Here is a 14,865-nt window from a genome sequence, read left to right on the forward strand (position 1 = left end):
AGAGACTCTGGTTCAATCCCCTGCTCTACCGCAGGCTTCCTGTGTGACCATGGGCAAGTCAGTTCAGCCTCTCTGTGCCTTGGTTTGCCGTGAGGTCGCCCATCCGCAGAATGGGGACAATAGCAGCCCTTTACTTCACAGGGATGTTGTGAGGGTAAAACCCATTAAAGAGTGTGAGAAGCTCAGATACCATGGTAAAGAGGACCACATAGGTATCTAAGGGCTCGTCCATACGGTGAGTTAGTGCTGACTTGCCATGTAGACAAGCCCTCCGATACGTTATTCAGACCATCTCGGAGGTCTATCTGAGCTTGAAAAGCTCCTGAGAGCTTCCTCCTATGAGGTGCACTGCTGAGTGTCCTCATATCCCAGGGGGTCCCAAGTCAATGGGAGCTGAGTAACCTCAGCCCATCTTCCAGCTCTCTCATTAATACAGTTGAGCAACCCAGCACGTCACCTCCTTTGTGGCAGGGGCAGCTCTAGGTATTTTGACACCCCAAGCACGGCAGGCAGGCTGCCTTTGAGGGCATGCCTGCGGGAGGTCCTCCGGTTCCGCAGCTTTGGCATACCTGCCACTGAATTCCTGCCGAAACCGCAGGACTGGTGGACCTGCTTGCCCCCTCCTCACAGCAACTGGCAGGACACCCCCCATGGCTTGCCGCCCCAGGCATAGGCTTGGCATGCTGGTGCCTGGATCTGCCCCTGCTCTGTGGGCAAACACCCCAGTAGCTTACAGGTGTTGTATCCCTATTTTCTGGGTCTCCAGCCAATCAGGGTAGCATGCAGCCTTCCCAAAGCAGCAACCCAGCTCAGGTATGATACAGCGATAAAACTTCTTTGTGTGGCTCAGGCCATGGTAATTTAAGGTGATTTTTTAGAACTAACAAAGGGCTAGGCCGTGACCTTACAACCCACCTGGAGTATGAGGGACGGCAGGTCACTGCACTGCCCTGGGAGCAGATCAGGGAATGTGACTCAGAGTCACAACTTCTCCCAACCCCACTCCCTGTGCTCTGGGAAGGGAATTATCTCACCCTTTTCCAGGAGTAGCTTGCTTGCCTGTGTGAGAGGGGGTAGGGAGAAGACCCAGGTGGGGGAACATCAAATGTGTAGCCCACGCTGGAGTGAGAGTGTGGGGGGGAAATTACTCCCTGTTATTCCCCTGTGCAGCCATCCAGGGGCTATGACAGCAGAATCTAAATACAGTGCTGCTCATAGTGTGTGACTCTACCCTGCTGTGACTAGCTACAGATTCAGCAGCGCTGTGACCCACGCGAGGGGGGAGCCACAGTTCCCCTGGCTCCTGTGGAGAGCAAAGAATGCACTCTGCCATTCAAGTGTCATCTTTGCACTCGCAGTGCATTCCCAGCGGCTGCCAGCTCAGCACACGCTATGAAAATCAAACAGGGGTGCATTGCAGTCTCCGGTTTCACCGGGCCTCTTTCCTGCTCAGCCCCATGCACGCACCCAGTCTGTGTGTTGCTGCCCTCAGACCTGCTACCCTCCCTGTCACACCCGCTGGCGGCTGGACTCCTCCTTTTCCAGCTCTCACAGGTCCAAGCTCTACCCAGCTCCTGTTGCTTTCTGCTCTGTCACATATGTAATGCCCACCCACACCTTCCTGGCTTCCCACCCATCAGGAGCACTATAACCTCCTCCCACCCTACCTGCCTGCCTCTCACCTCCCTCCAGGCCCTTCAGCCCAAGGTAGCTAACACTCAGTGGCTCAAATTACCCCCCTTTTCCTTGGCTTTGACTGTGTGTCCCCCTCCTCTTCTTTCCCAGGACCCCAACCTCGCTACCCCCCAGTGGGAGTCATTTCCATTGATTTCAATGGCTGCAGGATCAGATCCCAAGTTTCTTCACTGTCTCTTCGTGCACCAAGTTCACTCCTCTCATGCTCAGTTTTAAGGTTCTGCAAATTTCTGTTCTATTTCCATCTCCCTGTGCCTCCGTTCCCCATCTGTAGGACAGGGATAATAATACTTCCCTGCTCTCCTCCTTTCTCAGTTCTGTCTGTTTATGCTGTAAGCTGTTTGGGACAGGGACTGTCTCCCACTATGTGTCTGTACAGCACCTAGCACAGTGGGGTCCCAGACCTGATTTGGAGATCTACAGGAATTCACATAATTTAATCTTTTCTGTATTGTCTGTAAATAACCATGTTTAAAGGGTGAGATCTTGTCAGTCTACCCCTTCCCCCATACACTGAGTAGCTCCTTATGCTGCCAAGAATTATCAGTGTCATTAGTTGTGGAGTAAGGCGCTATTCAACCAGAGTAAGTGTGTCAGAATGTGACCCATAAACAACTTGGAAGAGGCTTTGCAGAGCTTTCTTTCTCTTTATGTTAATCCAGTATGTGGAGCTAGAGTGACGTCTCCTAGTAGTCCATGCTAGTGTAAATTCCCAGCAATTGCAGGTTTATTAGCAGATAATGATTTCCTCGCTACATACTAGTTATTAGCGAAGACCCTCCGCTCGCGTGGTCTGAAGTACCACCAGGGTTCTAAGTCTACTCCACTTGTCCTTGGAAGAATTTACACTGTAACCAGGACAGCTGCATTACCACATCCAATTACACCCTGAAAAGACAAAGTGCCATGTGTCCACACATCACACTGGAATTAGAAGTCAAGGGAGAACTTAAAAGCGAGAGGCTCGTAATTAAGCAATGCCAATTCCCTTTCATAGAAAGCCTACAATTTTAATTTTAACACACTCACAGTGAGACCATTAGGTCAAATCGTTTCCTCGTCCTGTAAACTTCAGGGCTGGCGATCACAGACGCACCACAATAATTTCTGCCACCCTGCACCATGATTCTGTTTAGAGGCCCTTCATAGTCACTTGGTTTCCATTTCTTTAATTAGAAGAAAGGAAAATGTTGTTGTGACTTCGTCGGATGTCAGTTCTAATCCAACTACAATCCATCACATGTTGTGCAAGTGTGTGGCAGGCCTTTTTAATAAAGGATTATGGACTGCACCTGCTGAGGCTGAAAACATTATCTTTTCCCCTAGCACTGGGACGCCTGCATTATGTCACGTTCGACTCAAACATTTATTACCAGTAAGCCCTAGAATTAGAAACACAACAGCAAAGCAGGTTGATTTCAATTTCCCAGGAAGCTATTGCATTGTTCCATGAAACAAAAGAAGTGCTCATTTGAAGGTAAGCTTCGAACGTGTACCTCTTTCCTTGTCTTAGACAACAAATTTCTCCATTCCTGGATATTATCAGATAATGACTTTTATGCCAACAAGTTAATTACAAACCCAAACTACTGCAGGAATATCAAATTATAGTCACATATTTTATATAATTGCTTCAAATGTAATTGAATTAAAAACAGTGCTTTTGGGGGGAAGATTGCAATATGGAATAAAACAACATTCCTCGGCCAGTTCTTGGTGCAAATGTCACCCAGCTCACCAGTTTCTTAACACATACCCTTCCATGGCATTGGGTTTAGGCAACTGTGGTCTGATCCTGCTCTCATGCAATGGTGTAACTCCTACTGAGCTCAATGTTGCAGAATCAAGCCCTCGATGCAGCAATGTCTATTTATTTGAAACAATATGAAGCGTGGACCAGAATGAAGCAGGTGATGGCAAAGAGGAATGTGGGTTGAATTACTGTAACATTTTAAAAAATACCTATGTCCCATTTTCAAAAGTCACTTAGGCACTCCGGGCCAGATTTTTAAAGGTGGTTAGGTACTTAAAGTTGCAGATAAGTGCCTCCTGGGATTTTCATCACGTTAGACATTTGAAGAAATACATAAACATTTTGTAAATACCTATTAACAGTGTAACTGGAAAAGTGGCTATTCTGGATTATACAATCAACTATACAGCCAGGATTCAGGAAAGAACTTTGCAAGTGCTTTAACTTTAAGCCTGTGCTTAACTCTCCTTGACTACAGGGGGACTTAAGTGCATGTTTTCCTGAAGAAAGATGCTTTCCTGAATCTTATACAGGGATAGCTGTCTTGTTATCCAAGTTCCCCAGCATGTGAACTTTTAACAAAGTAGTTCTGAAGAAATTATTCTGACACTAGTTTCATTGTGTTTCCTGTATCTGAGGACATTTTAGGGGTCGAGTAGCAGTAGTAGGCATCCCTAAGTCTCAAGGGACCATGGGTATGCGCCCCTGAGAAGTAAAGAATTTACTCCGTTGGTTTTATGGCAGCCATGAACGTGGCTGAAGAGACCCACTGAAGAGAGACAATCTCTGCCACATGTTGCATTTAAAGGTGATGTTTTGACCCTTTGGGCTCTGCCTTGTGCCAGCTCTTTTCTCCTCTGCTAAGCTGGACTGCTTCTTCTCATAACTCCCGAGACCTTTGTTACGCTCTTCTTTCCAAAGGCTGCAGTACTGAGTGTGATCGTCCCAGTTGTCCACATCCATGCCCATGTCTTTGAGCTCTTGCTTGCACACATCCTTGAAACATGATTTGGGGCATCCTTTGAGTCTTCTTCCAGATGCCAATTCGCCATAGAGGGTGTCCTTTGGGATGCGCCTATCGTTCGTTCAGCACACATGCTGAAGCCAGTGGAGGCCTCTCTGTTTGAGGGGTAGAGAACTCACAATTCCCAATATGGGAGTTATTGGCACACTTTCATATATAGCCCCATTCTACAAAAGAAGAGTTAATGGGACTATTTTAGGGGTGTTCTCAATGTAAGGGTTGTGAGGTTAGACCCAAAGAATATTAAAATAATAATAGAGATATAACTACCCCCTAGAACTGGAAGGGACCCTGAAGGGTCACTGAGTCCAGCTCCCTGCCTTCACTAGCAGGACCAAGTACTGATTTTGACCCAGATCCCTAAGTGGCCCCCTCAAGGGCTGAACTCACAAGCTGGGGTTTAGCAGGCCAATGCTCAAACCACTGAGCTACCACTCCCCCCATATGCAGGCCTGTTGCAGACATACACATTTTTGGGAATGTTAACATGCTCCCTCTGAATAAATCTCATGTTAGTTTGTAGCTCATAGGTGCTAATGTGTACAAGAATATTCACTGCACCCATGCTATAGTATGCTAATAGAACAGGAAGACATACTAGAAATAGATACAATAGTGACAAGTGCAGATGGAGCTACTACCCATCTTTAAAATAATTCTATCACCACAAAATGATCTGCAGGGCCAAAGAAGAGACTCAATCTTGTGGTGCAAAAATGATGAAGTGAAAGAAAGCACACCTCGGCCTTTCCAGTTCAATGGACTCTATATTTTTAGGAGAGGAAGGTTTCCTAATTTAATAACTTTTGCAAATTTAACACATTCCCCCCTTGACTATTTAGTAAAGAGATGGGACCAAAGGTTCTGGCAGCTGAACATGTCTGAAATGTGTATTAACCTTCCGTGAATAGCCTTCTAATCCTACACCAGGATATCGAGCAAATTTAGGGACAGATTGTGGCTGTGCACGGCTGCAAGGAATGTTAAGATCCTGCCCAGCATGGTCTGCTTTCTCCACTGCAGGCATTTTGGGGAGAACAGGACTTGTGTATTCAGTACTTCCCTGCCTGCAAATGAGGGCAGCATGTGGGGAAAACTTGGCTCTGCCTCTTACCCTAATCAGGGGCGGCTCTATGTATTTTGCCACCCCAAGCACAGCAGTCAGGTGACTTTCAGTGGCATGCCTGCAGGAGGTCCACTGGTCCCGTGGCTTCGGCGTACCTGCCGCCGAATTGCCGCCAAATCCGCGGGACTGGCAGACCTCCCACAGGCATGCCCCCGAAGACTCCCTGACTGCCACCCCCCACAGCAACCAGCAGGCAGCCCTCTCTCCCCCCGGCTTGCCACCCCAGGCACTCACTTGGTGCGCTGGTGCTGCCCCGATCCCAATGTATCAACCAGGTGGCCAAGCCATCAGCGGTTTAGGGCCAGTAGTAGATTGGAAGAAGCACGCACAACCCCTCCATGTGACCTACATTCTACTCCTGGGCTAGTTGGTTAGGACTAATCTCTCCATTAAGCACCCCAGGACCACTGACACAAACCAGACCTACAGAGGAGGGAACAGGACTATTCATTGGAGAGCAATATCATAAATTATATTGCACTATTCACACCGCAGGGTAAAATATAAAAAATCTTTGCAGGTTCAAAAACTAAAATCCTGTTAATGACATAATGACTTGATGTGATGACAGAGAAATGGACACATTAGAGCAATACCAGTGACGTAGCAGCCTCACGTATATTGTACTTTCAGGAGACCTATGTCACATCTATATCAGATATGAATTCAGCAGCCAAACAGCAGGCAAGCCTTACACTGATACTTTATCTGATATAATGCCTCAACAGCTGTTTTGAAGAATCAAGCACTCTTCTGAATGGTTTTCTCCAATGCGCATTCTTTTTAATATATTTGAATAACAAAATGCATTATTTGTAAAATTTAGGGTTGGAAGGGACCACAACAGGTCATCTAGTCCAATACCCTGCTCAAAGCAGGACCAATCCCCAGACAGATTTTTGCTGCAGATCCCTAAATGGCCCCTCGTGTGAACTCACAACTCTGGGTTTAGCAGGCCAGTGCTCAAACCACTGAGCTCTCACTCTGCCACAGTAGGAGTCAAGAGGCTTTTAAATTCCTTGGCTGTCATGAGCAATAAAACAAAGAATCCAGTTGCTTGTAAACACTAATTGAACCCCTACGTGCGTGATCATTCAGGCAGAGTTTACATTTGGTAAGCATTAAGGGGACAGAAAGTGTGTGGTTAAAGCCCAGGACTAGGACTCAAGTGATCTGTTGGTTGTTGCCGTAGACCCTTTTGTGACCTGGGGCAAACATCTGTTGTTCAGTTTCTCCACCTGTAAAATTAGGATAATAATCATTTCCTACCTCATAGGGTGTTGGGTGGCTAATTAATCTTTATAAAGCAATCTGAGATCATCCAATATAAAATATAATTGCAGCATTATTAATACATCATTTGCCATATTTAAGGGTCTGCTTCCATTTATGTAATCACGTTGCAATTTTCAGAGGGCTGTAATTTTAACTATACAAACAAACCATACAACTTAATCTCAAACTCAGCCTCAAGCACAGGACTGTGGCTACTCTTAGGAAAAAATCCAGCATTTTTCTCAGGTGAGACACTCTGGTGGATGAAACTCTCTGTTCCATTTCTCTGATTAGAAACCAGCATCAATTTGGCTAGATAGTAGCATTGGTCCTGTGAGGGGATCATAGTTGCTAGGTGGGGACTAGGAGCTATGAAATGAACATTGGGTTAAAATTAGCTGCTTTCTGAAATGACATTACAAACCTCAAACTAGGAGGGATTTGAAAATAGTCTACAGCTTCATAAAAACTTGGTATTGGGTCAGTTTAAAAACCTATGGTTACTTTAAAAATAGAATTGATGGTTTCCTGGAGATATACTCCCTCACAGAATTTTTTAAAATGAAATGTAACAAGCAGTTACCCCGTAACGTAGACCAGAAAAATTGTCCCTATTTGGGACAAAAACATAAAGAGAGATTTTCATTTAAAAAAAGCATTCTTATGGCAGATGTGGATTCAGAGCATCAAATGCAGTCACACCTAAGTAGTGTAGCTGACGATCTAGTCAGAAGCCCATGCACTGTGATGGGGTAGGGGAGGAGGGGGAAGGTATTTTATTTAAAAGAGGAAAGAATTTGGTCTAGCAATGCCCAGGTGAGAATTGACGAGCTACTCACCCATCAGAAAGAACATCTTAGGTGGGCTGAGCAAGGATTTGCGTGTCATGATTGGCATTGCCCCATAAAAACCTCTGGAGTCTCCAAAGAAGTTCTTCAGGTTCAAGCCTGCCCAGGGAAAAGATCGTTGAAGAGCGTGGATAATTTGGCTTGACACAATTGCAGAGTTTTTCTGACAGGACTTTATTCCAAATATTTGTGGAACATCAGATCAATGAACCGGGAATTTAACTGCCTTGAAATATTCTTAATGCAGTGGACATTAGTGGCTTGGAATGAGGCCAGAGGGTCTATCCCATCAATGCACCTGCAGTGATTAAATGGACTGCAGCATCGGTAAACTAGCCCTCAGCCCATTAAGCCACAGATCCACAAATGGACATCCCTCTAGAAGAGAAGCAGGCTCCGGAATAACTTGACAGACTGTAATGGCACCAGCAGAGCTGTTAACTAAAGCCACATCAGAGGCTCTGAAAGAGGTCTTAGACTTGGAGATGTGTTGAAACGCTCCACTCCTCTTACTTACTGTGAATTCAGGCTCCAGTGGGGTGTTTGACAGCACTAGACAACAAAGTTGCTCATTCACAGAATGGGCAGCAACAGTGCAGCCTCCCTCCGCTGCCCAGCTGACGTTCCTGAATCACGGCGTGAGGCAGCACATCAAGAGGTAGAATGTAGTCCAGACTCTGAGCCCGTTACATCCTGGACTCACCTACACAGACACACCGTTGTGGGGGGTGATGTTTCTCATGTGGCCGTCCCCTAAGCCACGGGCCAAGGAGCTGCCACTCAAGTGTTAAGAAATCTCTAGTTTTTCAACAGCCTGTCAGTGAACTATTGTATCTTTCAACAGCTTCCACTTCAATCCCTCTGCCTCAAACATCTGTGCTTCCCCCTCCCCCACGCACACCCCTGTGCTGTCCCTGGTATGCTGAGGAAAGGGTAGACTATGCCGTGAGCAGCTGGGAGAAGGGAGTGATTAGGGATATGGGGCAATTGGGAGAAGTGTGATGGAGGCTGTGGGCCTGCCTCAGTGCACTGGGCCCATAAAATGCTTTTGCCTTGCATTTTTTCCAGTCTATTCACATTTATAGAGTTTTCTTCACCACTATGAAGGCTAGAAACATCTTTGGTTTGTGTTGCATTGGCTTGCTAAACTCAGGGTTATGAGTTCAATCCTTGAGGGAGCCACTTGGGGATCTGAGGCAAAAATCAGTACTTGGTCCTGCTAGTGAAGGCAGGGGGCTGGACTCAACGACCTTTCAAGGTCCCTTCCACTTCTAGGAGATTGGTATATCTCTGATTATTAATAGGTATATCTTGAGGCCTCCATCTGAGATCAAATTTATTGGAAGATATACATGGCAGTGTAGACAGAAAGGGGCATGATAAACGCTATCAATAGATTAAAACATTATCTGATGAAAAAATTTAAAAGGTAGCCTCTGTCTCAGATGATGCTAGTGTCAAAAGGAGTTTCATTTTTAAATCAGAAAAATTAAGATTTGTTGGTTGCTGCTAGAAAAACCCAAAAATCTATGAGACTCACTAAAGATATTTCTTAAGGTTCCCATGTGATAACCATTATTTATAATCTAATTAACAAGCTTACTTCTCACAAAGTTCCTTCTCTTCACAAAGGGTAAGTGCTATAAATCTGGAGAGGGTATACTAAATTATTCATCCATAAGAAAAGAGATGTAATCCCTGCTTTAACTACAAAACTTGATGCAAGCCTAATTACAGAGCCATTCCTCACTGCAAAATTCTGTGTGCTAAAGTGATTCTGAGATTGTTCCCTTTCATGGAATCAGAGCCAGAGTGTTAATAAGAAAATCTAACGCTTTTTGTGAGGAGACAGCAAGCATGAAATGAATAACACGAAAGATGCAGTATCTGACATGACTTCATGCAAATAGCCTATGAATCTTTATACAACCAGCCATTAGAACAGTGCACTGTATCATGGGAACAGGGAGACTGGCTTTGTTGTCATTCACAGCCAAAAATCAATGCTAAGTAGCCTTTTCTGCATGATCCTGTTACAATTCATAAATTGTTAATCCTGGTCTTTTGTAAAAAGTTCCTGTTTACAAGGTTACTCTGTAAGTTAAAATGTTTGTTTCCCCTCAGATCGCTATTGGAAAGCATCTGTGGGTAGATTTACATGATGAATTTGATAGATCTGTATTTTGACAGCGCATCTGTCATCTTCACTTTGTATGTCAAGAGATCAGGTGTGCATTTGGTATTATCAGGTAGGCCATTCATGTTTTGAGGGATATACTAAGTTCTGTTTTGCTTTATTTAAACTTACTAAAAAAAAAATCTTGCAAGGCAACATTGCAAGAATTTGCATCTCCTTTGCAATGATTTGCATTTGACTACTGTAAAAGAATAACCACAATATTACCATTTTCCAAATATATACCAATATATATATCCATAAATACAAAAACCTTATAGGAAAGTAAATTTTTCCCCCTGAATTTTATAAAGTAAATACACAGAATTTTCTCAAGTCCTATTTGAAGTTCTTAACGTGACCTGAATTCCATATTTGCACCTGTCCACCACTTGTGATATAACAGTTCCATCTTTCGGACAGTGCATTTTTTTTCAAATATTACAAATGAGCAACAGGCCTTGCAAACAAAGCATCAGTTCATTGTTAACCTGTTGCTAGTAGACACTTGTGCTCTGCAGCCTACAGGGCCTGATCCAAAACCTATTGAAAGGAATGGGAAGACTACGAGTGACCTAGCAGGCTTTGGATGCGGCCCTAAATAGAACAGAAGTGCCGTATTCCTGTAAACCTGTCCATGAAGCTTTTGTACAATGTTCCTAATGGACCTGATAATGCATTCCACTGTGTGAGATGTCTTCATAAACACACAGTAGGACAAATCATTCTGCCTTCACGTGAACCTGACTCTGAAGGGTTTGTGCAAGTCTAACTGAGGGTGGAGGGTAGCCCTGTGAATGTTAACATTATTTCACAAAGTTCCTACTTTATTTTGCTGGGACTTAGAGTAATGTATTTTACATTGATTTTACCCCTACAAAGTAGATTACTTTGAAGGACACAATTTAAAGAGTAAGCAATGAGCAGTCTATTTTGCTTGCAAATCAGTTGCTCTAGGGAATATTAAAGAGAAATGTTCATTGTAAAATGTAGCAAATAAAAAAAAACACAAGTTTTCTAAACTGGAAATTCATTGGAGGTATGCATTGGGATGCATAGATATGCAGCTGGGGAGAAGAGATATAATGTATAAAGGAACTATGTTCCTAATTTTCACACCTTACACTTGGGATGACTTTCCACTTGTTGCAAGGCTCTTCAGCACTCCTTCTTGGTGATGTTCACATGGGTAGGTTAGTTGCTTCTGGAAAATGAACGATAATTATTGCTCTAGTTATGCAGCTTTGAAGATCACCAGAGTCTTGGGTACCCAGTTACTCTATATGATCACTATAGTTGGATAGACTATCAAAGGAACATCCCACTGGATAATTACTATGGGCTAAATCATGAGCTCAGGCAGAGTACACAAAGGACAAAGTTAGGCAGAAAGATCTGTGCTCCTGAGGCCATGTAGTTTCTTGAGGCCGAATCATTCCACCAACACCTCCTTACTGCTCCTCCACCTCTCCTCCCATCCAGCTGCCATGCTCCTATCAGTTCCTTATCCATGCTTGTGCCAAACCCTTCAGAGAACATTTCTGTAAGGAAATTCCCTGCTGGTTCAGCGTGGAGACTCCCTCTCCTCCCTCTACCAGCAACTTCAGAGAACACACATGGTGTCTTCTGTGCAGCCAATAAGAGAAGGGGGTGGGGGACCAGTGTGTAGGTTACTGATCCTTCCCCCACTTCATAGATCAAAGCACAGAGGGGATAATCGGTCCCTGTCATTGGTCACATTCTGCCTTCTAGTAACTTGTGCCACCTCAGTCATGTCAACAGAGTCACGACCACAAGCATGACCATGGATTGACCAAAATCTATAATGAAACAAACCTCCCATGAGATGGGAAGCCACGTGCCTTGTTGTTCCACTGTTAACATGGCCCCCACACATTCCTTCCAGCATGTCTGAGATCAGGAGTAGAAAGCTCTAGGATATTCCCCTGGATGAGAGTTTAACACTTTTGCCTTTTCACCCTGAGCTGAATGAAGAAGTCGCAGTGCTAGTGTTGGATCCTGCATTATAACCTCTCGTCAGGCAATGTATTAGTTAAATGTGTTTTATCATAAAAACACACACCCATAGGACTGTGCAGGTATAGGGCTGAGCAAGCTTCAGCCATGCAGAGAGAGCACGCCCTATCCTCCCTCCTCCACCCACTGACCAGATGGGCTGGAAGGGGGTAGTAACAGATGTAGCGGCTAGAGCCTTGTCACCCCCACACACACACACATCCACTCCCACTATGCCACTGAGCCAATGTGAAGTGGGAAGTAACTTGCACCCAATAAAAGGATGTAATACCTGACTTCTCTGCAGGAACACAATTCCCTCCTGGCATTCTCTAGCACTAACACTTGCCCAGGGCTTGGCCTAGAAGCTCAATGTAGCCCATAGTGATTTCTCTGGCGAGATTTCGTTGAATATCATTTTGTGTCATGTGCTGTAATCACGTGATTACATTACTAAACTGTTTTCCTTTCAAGTGCACAGAATTTCCATTAGCATTAACGAGAGTCTCACAGAACAGCCCCTGAAAGGTTCTAACAGTAATTAATTTCTTCTTGTGGGTGACTTTGCCTTCATAGCAACAATAGAGCCATAGGGTTTTATAAAATGCAAAACGTCTCTTGCACGTTAATGAGGCTTTTATTCTAAACCATTACCTATGTGAATTTCCATCCAAATGAGTAAAATTGGGAGCTGACACCTATATTCATGGAACTGGATTAAGGGGACTAGCTTGTGAAAAGATCATTTTAAAATGTTGGGTGCGACTTTCAATAGTGCACGAGTGTGTCTCTTCACTGCAAATAAAAGAGATGCTTGGGTTAGCTAATTTGGGTTCATTAGCAGGCCTTTAACTCACTTAGGCAGGTTACCCTACAGATTTTAACTCATGCTGCTCATCCAAGTTTAAAAGCCAAGTTGCTGTGCTTCCCTGCTATTTTAACCTCAGGTAGGTAACACGGGTTAGTTAACATGATTTAAGAACACCCCTTTTTTTTTGCAGTGTACACATACCCTATGGAGCTCAAGTTCCATTGAAAATCAGTGGAACATGTGCTCCTAAGTCACTTAGGGTAGGTCTGCACTGCAATAAAAGGGCTGTGGCATTGCCCCGGCAGGCCAGAGTCAGCTGACTCAGACTCATAGGGATCGGACAGTGAGTGTAGACATTGCAGTATAGACATTTAGGCTTAGGCTGGAGCCCAGGCTCTGAGACCCTCCTCCCTTGCAGGGTCTCAGAGTCCGGGCTCCAGCCTGAGCTTGAATATCTACACTGCTATTCCTAGCCATACAAGCCCGAGCCCCACAAGGCCAAGTCAACTGACCTGGGGTCAGAGACTCAGTGCCGTGGGTTTTTTTTTAACAACAGCATAGACATGCACTTAGCTACTTTGGGCATCCTACCATTTATTCTTATTTATATTATGGCAATGCCCAAAAGCTACAATATTGTAATGGGGTCCTGATCCCTCAGCTAAAATGTTAATACAGATCAAGTGGAACTCAATATATACTGCAAGCATCACAAATGGATTGTAGATCTCAGCAACCTTGCTTCCACTGTAGTCAAATCTCCAACGTTAGGCAGAGTAGGTCTGGGTCTCTACTTGGACAAGAGACCTCTTGGGATACGACTACACTGCAAGAAAAGATCAGCAGCACAGCCACCACTGGCCTTGGTTAGCTGACTCGGCCCAGACTTTGAGGCTCCACAAGAAGGGGATGATCTCAGAATCCAGGCTCTAGCCCCAAGCTCGAATATCTACACTGCAATTTTACAGCCCTGTAGCCCGAGCTCCATGAGCCCGTCAGCTGGCTCGAGCTCTGCAACTCAATGGCACTTTTTCTATTGCAGTGTAGACCTACCTTAAGCCCAGGCTCTGACTCAAGTTTGAGCCCAAGCTCCCCTTCTGTCCACCTATAAATCAGTTTGACTCAGGTCAGACCCAGACCCTGCTACGGAAGGTGGATCAGAGCACCACTGTGACTCAAGTCCAACCCCTGTCATTGTGCAGTGTGGACCCAGGTCAAGCTACAGAATCAAGTCAGAAGGTCTGCACAGCGCAGCATGGACATACATGGCTGTGAGACAGGGGTCCAGCAATTGTAAACCAAGGTTTACAATGTAGTATGTATGCTTAAGCATGAGCTTGGAATGACCAAGCTCACAAGCCCAGAGCCTACAGACCTGGCTTTACAATGCAGTGTAGACATACCCGAAGTCAAGTGCTACAAGAATTAGATAAGCACTCTTTTCTTTTCTCTGAGTCTATCCAGAATCAGTGCCGCTGCCTGGTGCTTAAGAATGCTGCTGCAGGTACTGTCTTTCACATGAGCTGTTTGGTTTGTGGACATTAATTATATCATTAAGGATTTTGAAAGAATACATACGCTAATACCAATGTCTCTCTTAATTCCAATTTAAGCAACTGCATTGTGTGTACCCAAAAGCTCCGTTTAGTTTCTGCTGGCTAGAATATTCCTCATTTCAAGTCCTAAATGGTTCCGTAGTGTTGATGTGCACTACCAAACTGTTCAAAAGTTTTGCGGAGAAGTTGCTGTATTTCAGTAGTGACTGAAGTGATTCCTATTATTATAGTGAGAGTCACCAGGTGGTACTATTACACATAGTCTTACAGATATATATATATTTTTTTCTTAGTGTGTGAGCAAGGCTTTAGTCTTTGAAGAAATTCTGTATTATTCTATGTTTTTATATGCTGTGGTCCTTTTGAGAGATGCAGCAGCAGATACCAGAGAGTTTCTCTCTCTCCATTATTCTCTGTATTTGGAGACAATTCTTAGGATAGAGTAGCTTCCTAGGAGCCAAGCATTGGGGTCTGGTCTGAGATTTCTGGAAGAGAGGATCGCCTGCATGATGTTTGTGATCATCTCTGTTCCAGGATTGGTGTATATAGGTAAATAAAGCAAGTTACATTTAGAACATACCCAGG

The sequence above is a fragment of the Gopherus flavomarginatus genome, chromosome 6 (genome assembly GCF_025201925.1).
Source record: "Gopherus flavomarginatus isolate rGopFla2 chromosome 6, rGopFla2.mat.asm, whole genome shotgun sequence".
NCBI classification, from domain to species: domain Eukaryota; kingdom Metazoa; phylum Chordata; order Testudines; family Testudinidae; genus Gopherus; species Gopherus flavomarginatus.